This window comes from Polyodon spathula, chromosome 5 (genome assembly GCF_017654505.1).
Source record: "Polyodon spathula isolate WHYD16114869_AA chromosome 5, ASM1765450v1, whole genome shotgun sequence".
Classification (NCBI taxonomy): domain Eukaryota; kingdom Metazoa; phylum Chordata; class Actinopteri; order Acipenseriformes; family Polyodontidae; genus Polyodon; species Polyodon spathula.
Window position 1 is genome coordinate 57,885,787 of NC_054538.1, and position 17,865 is coordinate 57,903,651.

A 17,865-nucleotide genomic window follows, 5' to 3' on the forward strand; every position below is an offset into this window, starting at 1 on the left:
TCTTAATAAACTGAAAAAAATAGTTTGTTCTTTTAAATGAAACAAATGCTTTCATCTTGAAGTTGAACAATCTGTGCTTTACACCTGGTTTGGATATTTTTTATTATTGTGACGATTTAAAAAGAACATAAGGTAAAGGTGCCTGGACGTCTGATTGTGGGTATTGTGGATTTATAATGTCTCTTGTAGCACACTGACTCTCTTTACAAAAAGAGGTGAAGAAGGCTGCAGAATAATTTATTGAATGCAAACTTGGAAGCATCACATATGATTGTTTTCCCCAGAATCTGAAGTGCCTTTTCAGCTCTATTTTAAGCACAATTAGAATTCACAATTAATGAAAATAAGATAGAATCATTAAGCACGCCTAGGCAGCATGTTCAGTTACACATATGAATCATCTTCTTCTTGAGAATCTCATGAGGAGAGCTTTTATGAGTTTGCAAATCTGCCACCGCACCTACTAATGCTAGTATCTCATAAACCATTTCAGCTGGTAACTTCATATTTTCAGCGTTTTGGAAACTGACCTGTGACCTAAGATGGCCACCATGGCTTCATACTTGGTAGAAATATGTGGTCTGCCTGGATCTAATTTTAAAGCCTGTCCCGAGTGTTGAGTTGTCTTCATTCAGCAGCCTGAACCAGAAACCTCCCCAAATATAATAATCCTCAACATATGCACATCAAACTAAGGCCCATTCTATGTTCTTGTTACCATGAAATAGGCATAAATTAACATATGATGCACTTGAATCCACATAATCATTAGTTTTGACTAGCCTATACATCCCCAAGCAGCAAAGTTAATCTTCAACAAAAATATTATACCACAAGTGTGGCTTTTAATAACAATATGATTTCTTACCCAAACTAGTGGTCATGCAGTGTCCGTTTTCTTCTTTCAACAATGAAATAATCTGAAAAACGTAACTGATGCATTGTAAATCTAATTTTAGCCTTGGGCAAGTTGGATTGTATAGATAAAGTTATTAAATCCTTCTTAACAGAAAACAAACTGAAATAATAACAATAATGAAAAATGATATTATATATATTTATATTTATATTTATAATATATTATAAAATGTAATTTAAGAAAAGAACAGTCGACATTTGAGGATTGAGGACAGTCCGCTGGTCAATCGCCCTTCCAGCTTCACTGAAGTTCATCTCTGTGCTACTGCTGCTGGCTGGAATACATTGCACACATCTGGCCAACATGATCCATTGGGGTGCATATTACTGTGTTCCTTCCATCAGTTCAACAAATCCTGTTAATATTTCATTGTGGCCTTCTGTGTTATATACTGCTGCACTTCATCATCAAGGCCTTCACCACCATGGACTGTGCAGTCTCCCATTCATCAAAGGCAGTCCATGCTTTTTTGGCAGCTGGTGGTAGATCTTCAACACCGCAGCTTTACAGGGCCAATTATGTACTGGGGATAAAAAAAACAATTTCTGCCAGTGGTGGACAGAAAACAGGAAACTCAGTAAAAGGTATAGATTTATATATTTTTCTTATATAAAATGACATAAAAAATTGATTGCCTTTATATGTACTGTATTTATAATGCATAGGCCTAGGTGTATTATCCAACATATGACACGTATATAGTATTATTAGTTCTGGGACAAACATGGTGTTTTCATGTTCAAATATTCATTCAAAATAAAGTGAAGTATTTGGATATTTGTACATTTGCAAAACATCATCAAATACATTACTTGTAATACTGTATTAAATACAAAATCCCAGACTAGGTTGTGAAGTCCTTACTTTACATCACTCAATTGACTACAAAGCAAAGGATGTCATACAGTAGTTTAGGATATTTTTTTTTTAATCTTGTGTGCATGTGCGGTAATTGGTATTCCATTAATCCAATGTCTGGAAGTTGAATGGGAATGAGCCCACAAAGTGGAACTGAAACATTAGAAAACAATTAGCATTTATTTGAGTGCCAGATTCACTTCAGACAAGCTGTAATTCTTTATTTTCTAACACAAATCTGGCCATGATGTTTATTTAACCATCTGGTAAATTACATTTTGGGACAGACACACTCTGGACAAGAATTTGTAAGTACATTAGTATTAAGCCTTAGTGTGCTGGTGTTCTTCATATTGATGGTTATGGATACACAAGTATTCCAGACCACACAGCTAAGATTGTTCTGGCTACTTCATCTTGTAAATATGCTGTCTTTATTATTAAGTGGATATTTTAGTTTAAAACTCTTCATTTTATGCAGTGCAAAATGAACTTGATTATATTTTTGCAAATGCTGCTTAAAATTAAAAATACAGTAAGAGTTCATATTAAACTGATGCTACTTGGATGTAGAAATAAATAAAAAAAAAACCTGACTACTTTTTATGAATGCCCTGAGACAATCAGGATAGTTCTGCCAGGAGATGGAATCTACTGATCTACTGAGACCTTTTTATAGAAATCTTATAAATTATAAAGCTTGTTTGCCAGTAGTTAAATCACTGCATACTATGATACTCCATTAAGCTGAAAAGGAGATACGAGGCAATTGTGGTGGAGTTGTGTGGTAATTAACTTTGCAGCAGAAGTGGTGATGTAAGGTCATGTATTTGCCACCTTGTTCTTGAATTGAAAGGAAGAATGTATTACTGCTTCAGAAGGTCTTCAAAGTGCTAACGTCTAACTAAAGGTGAAGTTTTTCTTATTCTGAATGTATAGTCTGTATTTGCAAAGCAGCATTACTTACATCATAAAGGCAAGCATCACCGTTATTGCTATACTGGCACCTTTTTGTTTCCTCTAGGTCCAAACATATAGGTTGTACAATCTGCAAATTGTTTAAATTCATCTGATGGTGAGAGCTCTCCTTAATAGCCTTTAGAAAGGGGGGGGGGGGGGGGCAGCAAAGGCTACATAAGTCATCAGTTGGCTGTAAAGTATCAGAAATGTGTGCATTCTTGGATGTACACGCACCTCCAAAATTATTAGCACCCTTGATAAAGATGAATAAAAAAGGCTGTGTAAAATAAACAACACAGGTACTGAGCTATAATGTAATTTTCCAACATGTGTAATATATTGTACTTTATTAATTACTCCAGAGAATCAACCAAAATTACACATTTCTCAAACTAATTTATTTCCCAAAAAAATAACACAATTACTGGCACCTTTGTTTTCAGTACTTTGTGCACCCTCCCCTTGCAAGGATAACGGCACTGAGCCTTTTTTTATAATTTTTTATGAGATTTGAGAACACATTGGAAAAGGATCTTAGACCATTCCTCCATATAGAATCTTTCTACATCCTTGATATCCTTCGGTCTGTGCTTATGGACTCCCCTCTTCAATTCAAACCACAGGTTTTCAATGGAATTCAAGTCCGGAGACTGAGATGGCCTTTGCAAAATGTTGATTTTGTGGTCAATTAACCATTTCTTTGTGGATTTTGATGTGTGCTTGGGGTCATTGTCTTGCTGGAAGATCCACTTGCGGCCAAGTTTCAGCCTCCTATAAGAGGCAACCAGGTTTTTGGCTAAAATCTCCTGGTACTTGGTAAAGTTCATGATGCCGTTGACCTTAACAAGGGCCCCATAAAATCAAAGATCCACCACCATATTTTACAGTAGGTATGAGGTTCTTTTCTGCATACACATCCTTTCAACACCAAACCCACCGCTTGTGTGCGTGGCCAAAGAGCTCTATTTTCATCTCATCTGACCAGAGCACCTGGTTCCAATCCAAGTGTCAATGCCGTTTAGCAAACTCGAGGTGCTTACATTTGTTGGTTGCTCTCAATAAAGGCTTTTTTCTGGCAACCCTTCCAATGGAGGTGGCGTCTAATTGTAGATTTGGAGACTTGGTGACCCCAAGATGCAACCAAGTTCTGTAATTCTCCAACTGGCCCTTGGATTCTTTTTTGCCTCCCGAACCATCTTCCTCACTATGCGAGGGGGCAAGATGCCCTTGCGTCCTCTACCAGGTAGACTTACCACTGTTCCACTGTTTTGAACTTCTTAATTATTGCCCTTATAGTGGGAAGTGGTATATTTAGGCTTTTAGCTATTTTTTTGTACCCATTGCCTGATTTATGGTCAACAACCATTTGTATCTTGTCATTTGTGAGTTCTTTGCCTTTCCCCACGGTGATGAATGACAAATGGATTTTACATGTGTGTTACCTCATTTTTATACTCCAGTGAAACAGGAAGCCATTAAAGGCCACAATACAGTTCCTTAAGACTGAGATGTCCTTAAAAAAAGTAGACTGTTAATGCAGATTTAATTTAGTTTGATTTTATTTATAAGAATCTTTAAGGGTGCCAATAATTTTGACACCTATCTTTTTGAGAAAAAAAATATTACTTGTTAAAAATAAATGTTTTCTCTGAGCAATTGTATTAGAATAAAATAATATAGTTTCCCCATATTTTTGAGTATAAAATATAGCTCATTACCTATGTTGTTTATTTTATTCAGCCTTTTTTGCTCATCTTTATCAAGGGTGCCAATAATTTAGGAGGTGCCTGTAGAATCAGCCCTCATTCAAAGTGCCCATTGTGACTGAAACTGACTTGCACCATTGATATGCAGCTTGGCATGACAGAGTTTTTCAGGGATTCTATTTGCATAACAAAATAATCAGCCACTCATGTTAGGGACTGTGTCTGCTCTATATTACATTTTTAGCTAAAGGGGATGATGGACAATGTGAAAGCAACATCAATAACATTTAAACCAAGCAGACATAAACAGAGAATTGAACATCAAAACATGGATTTTAGTAAAGCATCAGTGGGAGTCATTAGGCCCTTGTTTTATGAAGTGAGTTTGCGTCTGCTATTCTCTGTACATTGTAACATCTGCAGCTGGTTAGTGTTAGAGCCCAAGCTAAGTACACTTGTACAAAAATGGATGTGGTCTCTATACGACCCCAGCTAAAAAATCCAAACTTCTGATAGTAGTGGCAAAGGGCAGGTAGGTACTGAGCAATGCTCCTTGTCTGCAGGCTCGCTCCACTGGCTGTAAAAACAAGGTCTCCCTGGGAAGCAGGGAGAGAGATAAGGGAAGGTGGAAAGACTCTTGGGAACTGAGACTGATGGAGACCAGAGCCCCAGCTGAGCAGAAAGAGAAAAGTGCCTTGGCTCAATGTTGCCCCTACTATTTATTTGCTTACTGATTAGAAGTAAAAAAAAAAAATAAAAAGTCCTGTATAAATACAAACTTACAAGAATTTTTAAAGTTGTAATATATCTAAATAGTCTAATATATCTAATATTCTTAAGGGCTGTGTTAATTAGCATAGCAGTAATTTCACAGCAATCCGATGGATTTGTACCAAGTTAAATAAATTAAATAAGTGATCTGTGAGATTATGACCCTTCATTTTTTTAAGTAGCATTTTTCACATACTCTCAAGAACACATACATCTAGTTTGTCAATATTAAGGGAAATAAGTATAAACATTTGTACTACCTCCCTCCAACCTGTGTGTTTCAATATTCTTGCTCGCTGTCTGTTTATTATTTATTTATTTATTTCTTAGCAGACATCCTTATCCAGGACGACTTACAATTGTTACAAAAGATCACAGTACAAAGTATCATATTACAAAATATTACATTGTAGAGTATCACATTTCCAAATATATCACCTTACAGATAAGAGCAGTCGTAAAGTACAATAAAATCAGTAGCAAATGATCAAGTTCAAATAAGAGCAAACAATTACATGTAAGAGCAGGTTCGACTAAGAGCAGTTAATTTATAGTAAAAATATTTGCTTATACAAGTAAAGTCCAGTATGAGCACATAGTTAGTATGATGAATGGATGAGAATGATTTCAAATAGGAGCAATTACAAAAAATGTGAATATGGACACATATAAGAGTAAAGTCAAATACAAGAACTTATTAAGTGTATGGTCACTTACATAGGATTTGCCTTAAAATGCTAAGAGCACAGCAGTGTGTGAGCTTTGTTGAGTCATTGCCCATACGAAAGGATAACTGTGTATGTGATCATCCACAACCAAGTTCAGGATTTTAGGGAACATAAATAATTTGAAATTAATAATGAAACCTATTCTTCTGTAATAAGGTGATAATTAAATATCTAGTCACTTTGTTGCTATTACAAATGCATTGGCAATTGCATTTAATGAGCAGACCTGTACACTTGAAATGTGGAGGAATTATGTTTAATTTGTTATTTAGTATCATTTTAGATGTTTCTTTAATTTAGTTTAATTATTTAAAAGGAGAAGGAAACAGGTCTACAACTATTATCAGAACAAGTTAGTAATAATGGAACTGGTGGAATTTAATATGTTGATATAAAAGGGGGTAGTTCGAAGGTACAAAGACGCTTTATGTGCCACCAAGTGGCCAGTTGTTGTAATTGCAGGGATATCTGTGTTTTTGAACTTAGGAAATAATGTGCCATTTTCAATGCTTTTTTAAATAGTCTGTTTTGACTAATTAGTTTGATTTGTTTTGACTAATTGAAGTTTGATATTCTTGGATCTTTACTAGTAGGATAACAAATAAACCAACAACAGTCTAGAACCGTTTTATGAATATCAAGTATAAAAGAAAAAAATTCTAATTAATGCATACTGTAATGGCACAAAGAACTGTAGTAATTGAACTCCCTACTTTAAAATGCCCTCGACCTCAGGCTTTACTGACTTCACTTACAGTATTACCTTGTAACATGCCATAACATTACCATTACACTATGTAACACAATTTTTGTTCCTGGGTAGTAAGTGTTATTTCCTAATTGCTTATGCCTCAAAAGTATAGAAAATGGCTATTATTCCCCACAAACTTTGCTTTTGTGACCAGGACAGTGATATAATCGTAAATCTCGAAAAACTACTCACTTCTAAATCTTTTGTAGTCATTTTTGTATTACTTTAGTATAAATACATGTTAATTTGGATTCATATGTTGTTTTTTTCTGACTTTATGTGAACGAAAAGACACACATTTGCCCGTTCTCCCACTGGAAATAGTGATATTTTGAAATATCACTGTCCTGGTCACAAAAGCAAAGTTTGTGGGGAATAATAGCCATTTTCTACACTTTTGAGGCATAAGCAATTAGGAAATAACACTTACTACCCAGGAACAAAAAAAATAAATAAATAAATTGTTACATGGTGTTATCACTATCATACAAACACGTTTTAAAGTTATTTACTGTACATTTGTTTGTCTGAAATAATCATTGTAGTCCACTGAAAGAGATAACAACTCCACTGAAAGAGTTTGAAAAGCAAGACTTGAATGTCAGTGTAAAGCATTTCATCAGCAGGTAGTGATTTTAGAACAGATTTATAAAATAGTGTCATCTGAAACATGGTTTATTTGCTATTCTGTTATTGAGTAATACCAGATTGGCTGACCTCCATAGATAACAGTAGAAAAGTGGGGTCTGGTTGTTATATAATAGCTTATACAATAATTTTGAGCCCAGTGTCTCATCCAGATAAATAGGAGATCACGGACCATAACTGTAATCACGCTGTACATACTGTGCTCAAAATACAGTGCCAGATGTTTGTCAGTTACTCTCAAGAAATTGTTATCTTTATAATTGTGGGAGATCATACTAGCTTTTCAGATTGTAAAACTGGCAGAACTAGAGATCAAGGTTTTATAGTTCAAGGGAATTGTATAATTTGACTGTGGATCTAGTAGGGTGGAACAATAATGCCCTTTATGATTCTTGAGTGAATGATTACAGGGTTGCTTTGTGTCTTGTGGTTATGTTGTGGTTTGAGTATATAAAGTGTCTCTAAAGTGTAATATCTCTCTTTTTTTTTTTAGTGCAGCCGTTTACATTGCACAGCAGTGTAAACAGATAGTGTATGTATAGGAAATGAATATTCGCCACTATCATTGTGTGCACATCCCAATTATTTGCATTTAGCTTCAATCACTAAAACCACTACAGTTGACATACTGTACAAGATGTTGTCTGAACCACAATGTTTGCATACTTGTGTTATGCAAATATATTGAAAATGTTGGTTTTATACTGAATAGCTGGGGAATCGCTCTCAGCATAATTTCCCGACCTCTCTACCCATTTTGTCTTCTGAACATTACTATATTTGTGTAAATAAATGTCACTCAACCATGTTTATAGTTATTGAGGGAGAATTTATTTACATAGAAGTGTGCCACAAGCTGACAATCAGAAGGTGTTAGGTGTTCTGAGAAAACAGTTTGTGATTTGTGAAATTGAGTTTTTACAACAACATGCAGTTTAGTTTACAGTAGGCAGTAACAGTTCTAACATATTATACAAGTCAGGGGGGACCTGATTAACACATTAAAATATAAATAAATAAATAAGGAATGAACAATTGTAACGCTATAAAACTAACTTCAACTATCTGAAATTAAGTTTTATAATATTTTTTATTTTTTTCTCTTCAGGAAAAAAAATCAGAGCAAACTTTAGAAAGAAACTTTGAAGTCTACATAATATGTTCCTTTGGACGGCTGGCCTGACAGTTCTTTCCCAGGGTCGGGAAGTCAGTCAGTCTGCAAGAAGATGAGACTCTGTTGCAGGAACGTATTGACCCGGAAGGGAAATGACGTAGCAGCTGCAGATTATAGAGACAGCTGCACTCGTTTATCAAGGGGTCATGCGTGACAGCATAAAAGTGGCCGTAGAATTATAATCTGTTTCTTTGCTTGGTTTTGTAATCTGAAACTAGAAGGACTGTGAGAGACCCCAGTGAAAATTTAATTGCAATTGTGAGTGTTTTTTTTTTTTTCGTGTTGTTAGCAATTGTCTTGTTTGTGAACCACCAGACGACTAACGTGTATCTGGAGCTGTTGCCTTGGGCCAGCACAAACCCAGAACAACACTGCACCGCTGTCACAAAATAAAACTGTTATTACCCACCACGAGCACTACTGCATGCACCCAGGACTGGTGACCATGTTGGTATTATTGTAGGAAGGATAATTTGTGTTTATTGTTGGACTGCAACCCGTTATTGTTTTCCTCCATGCACTACACATTGTTGTGTATTTCTGGGGTTTATTCCCTGCTCGCCAGACCTGGATAAAAATAAACAAAGCACCTACCAAACTGGATTACAGTTTCTGTCTGTTTCATTCTTGCACTGCATCACCTCTACACTTGTATCCACTCAGCTACCTTGTCACACGTGGTGTCAGACACGGGACATGGATTGCAATGCATTGGTGGAGCTGCTGGAGGTGCTGGAGAGCAGACGGAACACAGAGGAGAGAAGGAGGGAGGAGTGCTACACTGCGCTCATTGAATGGGTAGGGCTGGCATTTTCCACAGCACCAGTCCCTTCCGCAACACCAGGAATATCGCCACTGACGATGTCGGTGGAGGATGACCCAGAGGCATACCTGGTTATGTTTGAGTGGCTGGCTACCACCGCATCATGACCGCGGGAGTTCTGGGCAAGCCAGCTGGGACTCTGCCTGGTCGGGGAGGCTCAGACAGCCTACCAGGCCACACCACCAAGCTGGCCATTCTCCACTGCCTCAACATTATGGCAGAGGCCCACCGGGTACGGTTCAGGGAGTACCTAAGATCCCCGGAGACGCCCCAGGGTGATTGCGGAGCGGTTGTGTGACCACATGGTACACTGTCTGACCTCCGAGAAGAAAACCAACCTGCAAATGGGGGAAGCAGTGGTTGTGGAGCAGTTCTGCCATGTGGTCGGCGCCAATACCTAAGCCTGGATACAGCGCCACAACCCCGACACCCTGGAAGCTGTGAAAGTGGCCGAGGATTTTGAGGACTCCCTAGTCTCCGCCTGGACTGGGACACTGTTGGTTTGTGTCCCTTGGAACAGCCGACCCTTACCTTTTTCTCCTCCACCACCACCACCACCATCAGTCCCAGGACCCAGACTTCTGAAACCTTCGACCCCAATGGGCCCCCTCGCATCCTCTTTATGGAGACCAAGGTTGGCCCCCAGCTGAGGTAGAGGTGCTACCCCTGCTGCGTTGCAAAGGGACAGATATCTAACCATTACCCTCTCTGTCTCCCCAACTTATCTTAGGTGTAACCAACCGGGACATCTGGCTAGGTCATGCCCTGCTGCCATGGAGTGTGACGTGGCTGCGTATAATTGGGCACCTGAGATAGGTAAGTGCGGGGAAAATGGTCAGGAGGGGCCTTATATGATTGATGTGGTTTTAGGTAATGTGAAAAACCATGCATTAGTGGACACAGGATGTGAGCAAACCTTAATTAGGACAGCTCTCTTGGGCGGTGTGTTGTGCTGACCACAAGGTCAGGTGGCCATCTCCTGCATCCATGGAGACACGGCGGCATACCCCACACTAAAAGTATATTTATCGGTAGGACCAATAAAACGTCACCTGGTAGTAGTGGTGTCGGAAAGGTTGCCACACCCAGTTATTCTGGGCCGAGACTGGCCAAAATTCAAAGAATTAATGCAAATAATGGCAGTCCCAGCCACCTATGTAAATGTGGCACAAAAAAGAAAAGGGAACACATTGGTGATGTGTTTCCTTTTCAAGCTGAAATATTTTCTCCTATTTTCCATCCTAGTAAAACAAGTACAGAGAGAAGGACTACAAAATGGGAGTGAGCATCACTGAGACAAGTCTGAGGTCTGGTTGGAGAGCGCCTGGATGGTAACAAACAAGCCAGTCAAAAGGAGTCGGAATGCAGTGTGACTGAGATGGCGAGGTTACTGGGCCATCCAGGATATTGATGGCACTGGGGCACTAGTATATCTACACTTCAGTATCAAGGGACAATTACTGTATAGGGTAAATCTAGCCATGGGCACAGGACAGCCTGTAACATAATTATTTGTACCCCCGTCTTGTTGGACTGAGGTCATGAGGCTGGCGCATGATTTCCCTTTTGCTGGGCACCTTGGAGCTGACAAGACAAGGGAACAGATATTGACTCATACTGATGTGTCGAGATATGTAGCCACATGCCCAGACTGCCTGCGAGTAGCGCCCCACCCCTTTGGTTCCACTGCTGATTATTTCCACATGAACACATTGCAATGAACATAGTGGGCCCTTTGCTACCTTCTGACTCTGGGTATACGCCTATACAGTGCCGTGAAAAAGTATTTGCCCACTGTCTGATTTTCTGAATTTTTGCATACTTTTGACACTGAATGTTATCAGATCTTCAACCAAAATCTAACATTAGATAAAAGGACCCTGAGTGAACAAATAACACAAAATGTTGATACTTATTTCATTTATTTATTAAAGAAAATTATGCAACACCCAGCCCCTGTGTGAAAAAGTAATCACCCCCCTTAGACTCAATAACTAGTTATGCTACCTTTAGCAACCAACACTTCCTGTAGTTATTGATCAGCTTCTCACAGTGCCGTGGAGGAATTGTGTTTTGGATCATTGTCTTGCTGCATGACCCAGCTGCACTTCAGCTTCAGCTCACGGATGGATGGCCTGACATTCTCCTGTAGAATTCTCTGATACAGAGCAGAATTCGTGGTTCCTTCAATGATGGCAAGTCATCCAGGTCCTAATGCAGCAAAGCATCCCCAAATCATGACACCACCACCACCACTCTTGACCATTGGTATGAGGTTTTCACTGTGGTATGCACTGTTTGGTTATCGCCAGACATAATGGGGCCCATGTTGGCCAAAAAGTTCCACTTTTGACTCATCTGTCCATAGAACATTGTCCATAGAACTCTTGAGGATCATCCAGGTGCTTTTTGGCAAACTTGATACAAGCATTCATGTTCTTCTTAGTGAGCAGTGGTTTCCGCCTTGCTACTCTGCTATGAATCCCATTTTTGCTCAGTGTCTTTCTGATGGTTGAGTCATGAACACTGACCTTAGCCGAGGCGAGAGAGGTCTGCAGATCCCTGGATGTTGTTCTAGGGTTCTTTGTGACTTCCTGGACGATTTTATGCCTTGCTCTTGGAGAGATTTTGGCAGGACGGCCACTCCTGGGAAGATTCAATACTGTCCCAAACTTTCTCCATTTGGACAATATGGGTCTGATTCTGGTTTGGTGGAGCCCCTGAGCCTTAGAAATGGTTTTGTAACCCTTTCCAGACTGATAGGCATCAATAATGTTTTCCCGGAGGTCTTCAGGAATTTCTTTTGATCGTGGCACAATGTGCCTCTAGAACCTGTGTACTGATAACTTCACTCTGATGGTAAGGGCCAAAGTTAGTCAGATTTATATTGGGCAGGGCTAGCCCAAATCTGGCCTGATTGTTCACCAAAGTATTCAAACAGCTGACCCTAATTATCCCTTTAATTGAGTTTAGTTAATTTTTTTATATGTTTGTGCTTCAGTGCTAGACTACTGCAATTCAGTTTTCAGAAACTTGCGTGGCTCTCTAGAGATATACCTGGGGTGTCTTTCAATCAATGGAACAAACATAAATCAATAAAACTACTTGTCCGATAGGCAACATATAACAACAAAATTTGTTGTCCCGCACACAAATCATGTTGTGCCGAGTGTTGGGCAATATGAATTGCACACCCCTGCATCTGCTGTGTAACACATTTTTTTTTTTTTTTTTGGTTCCTGGGTAGTAAGTGTTATTTCCTAATTGCTTATGCCTCAAAAGTATAGAAAATGGTTATTATTCCCCACAGACTTTGCTTTTGTGACCAGGACAGTGATATTTTGAAATTTACCTATTTTCCAGAACATTCCAGATAGATTCAGTGCTGAGTAAACTTGGAGTAACTTCTAGAACTTTCTAGAACTTTCCAGTAATATAGATAGTAGTATAAATACAGGGGCCTTAAGCCCACCAGTTCAGTTTAGTTCCAGCTGCCTAAGTGGATACATATCTGCATTTTTCTGAGATGGCATCAAGAGGCTCCAATGGTGGCATTTCTGATGGGTCTCCAAGGCGGTTTTTACCAAGTTTCCCTGCTATCTTTGCCTTTGGGACAGTAGGGACACCAAGGCACACTACCACAGGCGGGAATGGCAACAGCGGACCGAGTTCTCTGTGAGGTGGAACAACGTCAAATGGGAGCCACTGGTGGACCCCCGGAAGGTGCTGATGCCACCACTGCACATCAAATTGGGCCTTATGAAACAATTTGTCAGAGCTCTAGATAAGGAGTCGGCAGCCTTCAAGTACCTTCAAGACTTCTTCCCTAAGCTGTCTGAGGCAAAGGTCAAAGCCGGTGTCTTCGTCGGACCACAGATAAAGAAGATCCTGGAGTGCAATGAATTCCCCAAGAAGCTCACTAGTAAGGAGAAAGCGGCTTGGAACAGCTTTGTCGCAGTGGTTCGGGGCTTGCTGGGCAATCACAAGGCCGAAAACTATGTGGAGCTGGTTGAGACTCTGATGAAGAACTAAGGCACAATGGGCTGTAGGATGTCCCTCAAAGTCCATATCCTTGATGCTCATCTTGACAAATTCAAGCAGAACATGGGAGCATACTCGGAGGAGCAAGGCGAGCGCTTCCACCAGGATATACTGGACTTTGAACGCCGCTACCAAGGACAGTATAACGAGAACATGATGGGAGACTACATTTGGGGTCTGATTCTGAAAGTGATTTACAATATAATCGTAAATCTCGAAAAACTACTCACTTCTAAATCTTTTGTAGTCATTTTTGTATTACTTTAGTATAAATATATGTTAATTTGGATTCATATGTTGTTTTTTTCTGACTTTATTTAAACAAAAAAACACAAATTCGCCGGTTTTCTCATTGGAAATAGATCAATTTCAAAATATCACCGTCCTGGTCACAAAAGCAAAGTTTGTGGGGAATAATAGCCATTTTCTTTACTTTTGAAGCATAAGCAATTAGGAAATAATATTTACTACCAAGGAACAAAAATTGTGTTACATAGTGTAATTCAGAATTCAGTTAAGCAATTTTAGTTCTTTGGTTGGTCTGGCCATAGGAATTAGCAAAAGAAACCGTTACATGAAGGTTCCTATTTATCAAAGCCATTTACTCCGCAAGCAGTTTGCAGGATGTTTGTGAGCCGTTTCTTTCACAAAACAATATTCTCAGACAGAAGAAATCAGCTGAGCTAGTCAAAAAGATGAAGATCTCGGTATACAATGACTGCTTAAAATACTTGCCTTGTGCCCTTTCATGGCTCTGAAAACTCTCCCCTTCATGTTGATTTCAGCTGTTACGTTTTTACAGTAAATGCCTTCACAGTGTATGCACAGGCTGCAGTCTGAGACAGAAAGGAAGTGCAGCAGCTCTGTTTTTTTTAATACAGTGCTATTAAGTCAGATGCCTGGTGTGACTTCCTCATGGTTATTTCCTTCATTGTCTTCAGGCCATGCGCCTCACCACAACCTGCGGCTTCTCTCTTTTGTTTTTCAGTGTGGGAATTTTTGTGGTGCTGGTGGATCTTGATATTTTGCTTCAGGGCTCCAGTAAAGACACCAGCTGGTTTGCTGAGCAGCAGAAGAAGGTACAACAACAAAAAAACCTTTTGACTTCAAAAGCCTGTAGCTCCAGGGAAGGATCAAGACTACAATGATGCATTTAGATCTCTTTTGCATTGTTACAAAGAAACAAATGATAAGACGAACCTACCCCCCCTCAATTGTGATGGGGCTTTTATAGGCCTGCGATTTGTTTTATTTTCCCCAGGTCACTCCGTATTTCTCCTTTGTAATCCTGTTTTGTCAGGGCCTTATATCACCCTTAAAATCCTTCGCTGCCAAATTAGATGCTAGCTTGCCATCTGTATGACAATGGTGAAATTAATCTGCAGTATAATTAATATCTTGTCAAAATAGATATAATAAAACAAAACCCAGGTAAAAGCAACTTATCCCACTGAGTACTACAATAGTAATCAAAGCTAGAGTAATGCAGTTCTTCCAATACTTTTTGGGGTCATGCATATGTATAGGTATAATTAATTTGAATTGATTTTTTTTATTAGGTTAACTGTCCTATACAAACTCACATTTTCAAATCCTCAAAAGTCGCTTCTATTAGTGTAAATGGAAATTTAAAGAAAAAGAAATACATAAAGTTGGGATTTTGTGGTTAAGGCACCTTCCACAATAATCAGAATGGTACAATGCAACATACATTATAGTATGTATACCTAAATATCTGTGTTAATATTAATATCCTAAAAATATTACCCTACCACTAAACAATGGAGTGGCTTGTGTACTGTATGTTACTGTTCAGGGTAGTACTAATATATTTATGAAATAAGTTGGATTTTAAAAATGAAAACTTCATACTGTTACTTATAAATACAAACACATATTCCTGTATGGCATGTTTAATGATACCTGTGAATGATGCAAAATAAAAATGGCCCATAATTACCAATAGTCATTTTATGATGCAAGGCAAAATGTAATTGAAACAGCACTTGTCACAATCAAAAATGAATGCATGCCTTATACGTGTGATCAACATCATTTGCTACAAAAGAACATGGAATGAATACAGGTAATGAAATCCACATGAATTAACAGGGCTAAAGTCCAAATTAATGACTTCAGAACTCAGGAAGTGCATAAGATATTCCAGTGTTATTCCTGTGGTATTCAGCGGGCATTCATTATGAATTTGCGGCCTTTATTTTAAAGTGTTACCACAAAAAAGCTAATAATGAATCTAAAAAGGGCAAAAATAACTGTATAAATATAATACATTTCGAGGGAATGTTTGTGTTACTGTATGTGGGGGACTATTTCAATTCCAGTATTTCAAGCTCTATTATGTGTTATTTGATTAAAACGCTTTTAAGGAGAATTTTAGAGTATAGTAGTACCTGGAGTCACGTAATCAGCATGTTCAGCTAAACCAAGTAAATAATTAATCCAAGCAAATACACTATGAATTAAAGGTAAGGCATTTAGTGTAATGATGAGAACTGGGGCCAATATAAGAACAAGTTCAAGGGCAAAACAAATGTTCTGAATGGAATAAAACTAGCAAGCAATTGCTGAAAACAATGTATCTGCTCTTAGCAGTAACTTATTGAATTTTTCTTCTAGTTTTATACCCATTAAAAAATGCCTTTGTCTTGCATGTCATATTTTTATTATTTATTATTGTTGTGTTATGATGTAATTTATAATTAGTGTTACACCCAAGCCATACCCTTTTATCTGTAATAATGGAATGCAATCTGAAATTTGGTGAGGAAAATTATTTTGGTAACCCCAGAATATATAATACTGTTCCTGTTTAGGGCATTTAAAAAAAAAATGTGATGACATTTTTAAATTGTTAAAATAGAGGGAGGGTTTAATGTTTTCAATCTAAGATTATAAACCTTTTAACCTGCCATGTCACTAAAAAAATGCAAAAAAAAACAAACAAAAAAAACCCCATTGTCTGGAGAATGCTATCTTGTTGCAATAAATAAGTGGGAGCAAGAGAAAACCCAACCAATGGTTACACAGTTTATGACCCCGGGTGTGACGGTGCAGACCTATCAAGGGTCTTGTATTTGAATCATTGTGGTCACAGGGTGTGACTTGGCTGGCAGTGATCGTTACAAATACAATCATCTCTTTAAAGTAAGCAGAAAGAAATGTCTGGGTCTTGTATTTACATGCTGTGTGTACACGCCTGCTTCTCTTACACCATGTTCCGTGTATACAATCGAAAGCTGTAAAGTTTCGTGCTAATAAAAGCGTTGCTGTTAATATTGTCAGTTTCCTTATATGAAAGCAGGATTACCTTATTATGGTCTTAGTGGCTCCCTGAATAATCAGCTAGTCTGCAAATAGGTTTAACAAGTAAGGAAGCTCTTGCAGCAGGTACTGCTCAACAACAATGAAATGTTACAAACACTGTTACAACTTAAGAACATTATTACACAGATGGGATTACAGGGCAGGCAGTTTTCCCACCCTGTTAATTATCTGTGCAGTACCACATTACAGAGCACTGTGCTCTTTGATGTTGCTGAGGGTTGTGGTAAGCATTCTGTATCCCTGAAGCACTGTTCTTAATTCTACTGGACCTTGTCATTCATAAATCAAGGTTTGTGTGATGCTCATATTACCAAAATTGCACTGGAATAGACATCAATGGATGGCCTTAAGATACATGTTGGTGTTAGATTCCAGTCTAGTGGCATCTAAATTCCATAGGATCAGTGCAACTTTCTACAATATGACATACAGGCAAATAATGTACAGACTATGGTAGTGGCAAATAAGCAAAAACAAGTCAGCATGATTTTGTGGGTTATAACTAAATGTTAAGGTTAATACATCTTTTCAAATCTTTTCCATTGTTTCTGTGTGCTTATTCCTAAAAAAAGTTGTAGGATAGATAAAGATTGTGAAAATGGTTTTATAGATTAGATATATATATATATATATATATATATATATATATATATATATATATATATATATAAAATTTCATTTCGATGTTCTAATTTTCAAGATAGAAAAGTCCTAGTTGGATGCACTGTACTTTGGTTAAACATTTTGAATTGAAACTATTCCAGTGGTCACAGTTGCAGAGATTAAAAATCCTGACCCTACCTGATTTCAGTAGAATTGTGTCAGAACTGAAGAATTCCTCTTTACTGTATTTTATAACTTTTTTTTTTTAAATACGCAATTCATCTGCTGCCTCACGGCTATACCCATTTACAGATCAGAAGGACAGAAAAGAAACAGACAACCTCCACTGCCAAGCCAATTGCTTCTTTTCACTCACAGAACCTAATGAATACATGTTACAATACCACTGAACCCTGGAAAGTCTCTGCCTTGACTTGTTGGGAGTCTGACCAGTAGGGGCCGCTGATATGCAAAGAGATGAAATATCCCCAACCCATTTTTCTCCTTAATCTTGATGAAGCACAAAGGTCAGTGCTGT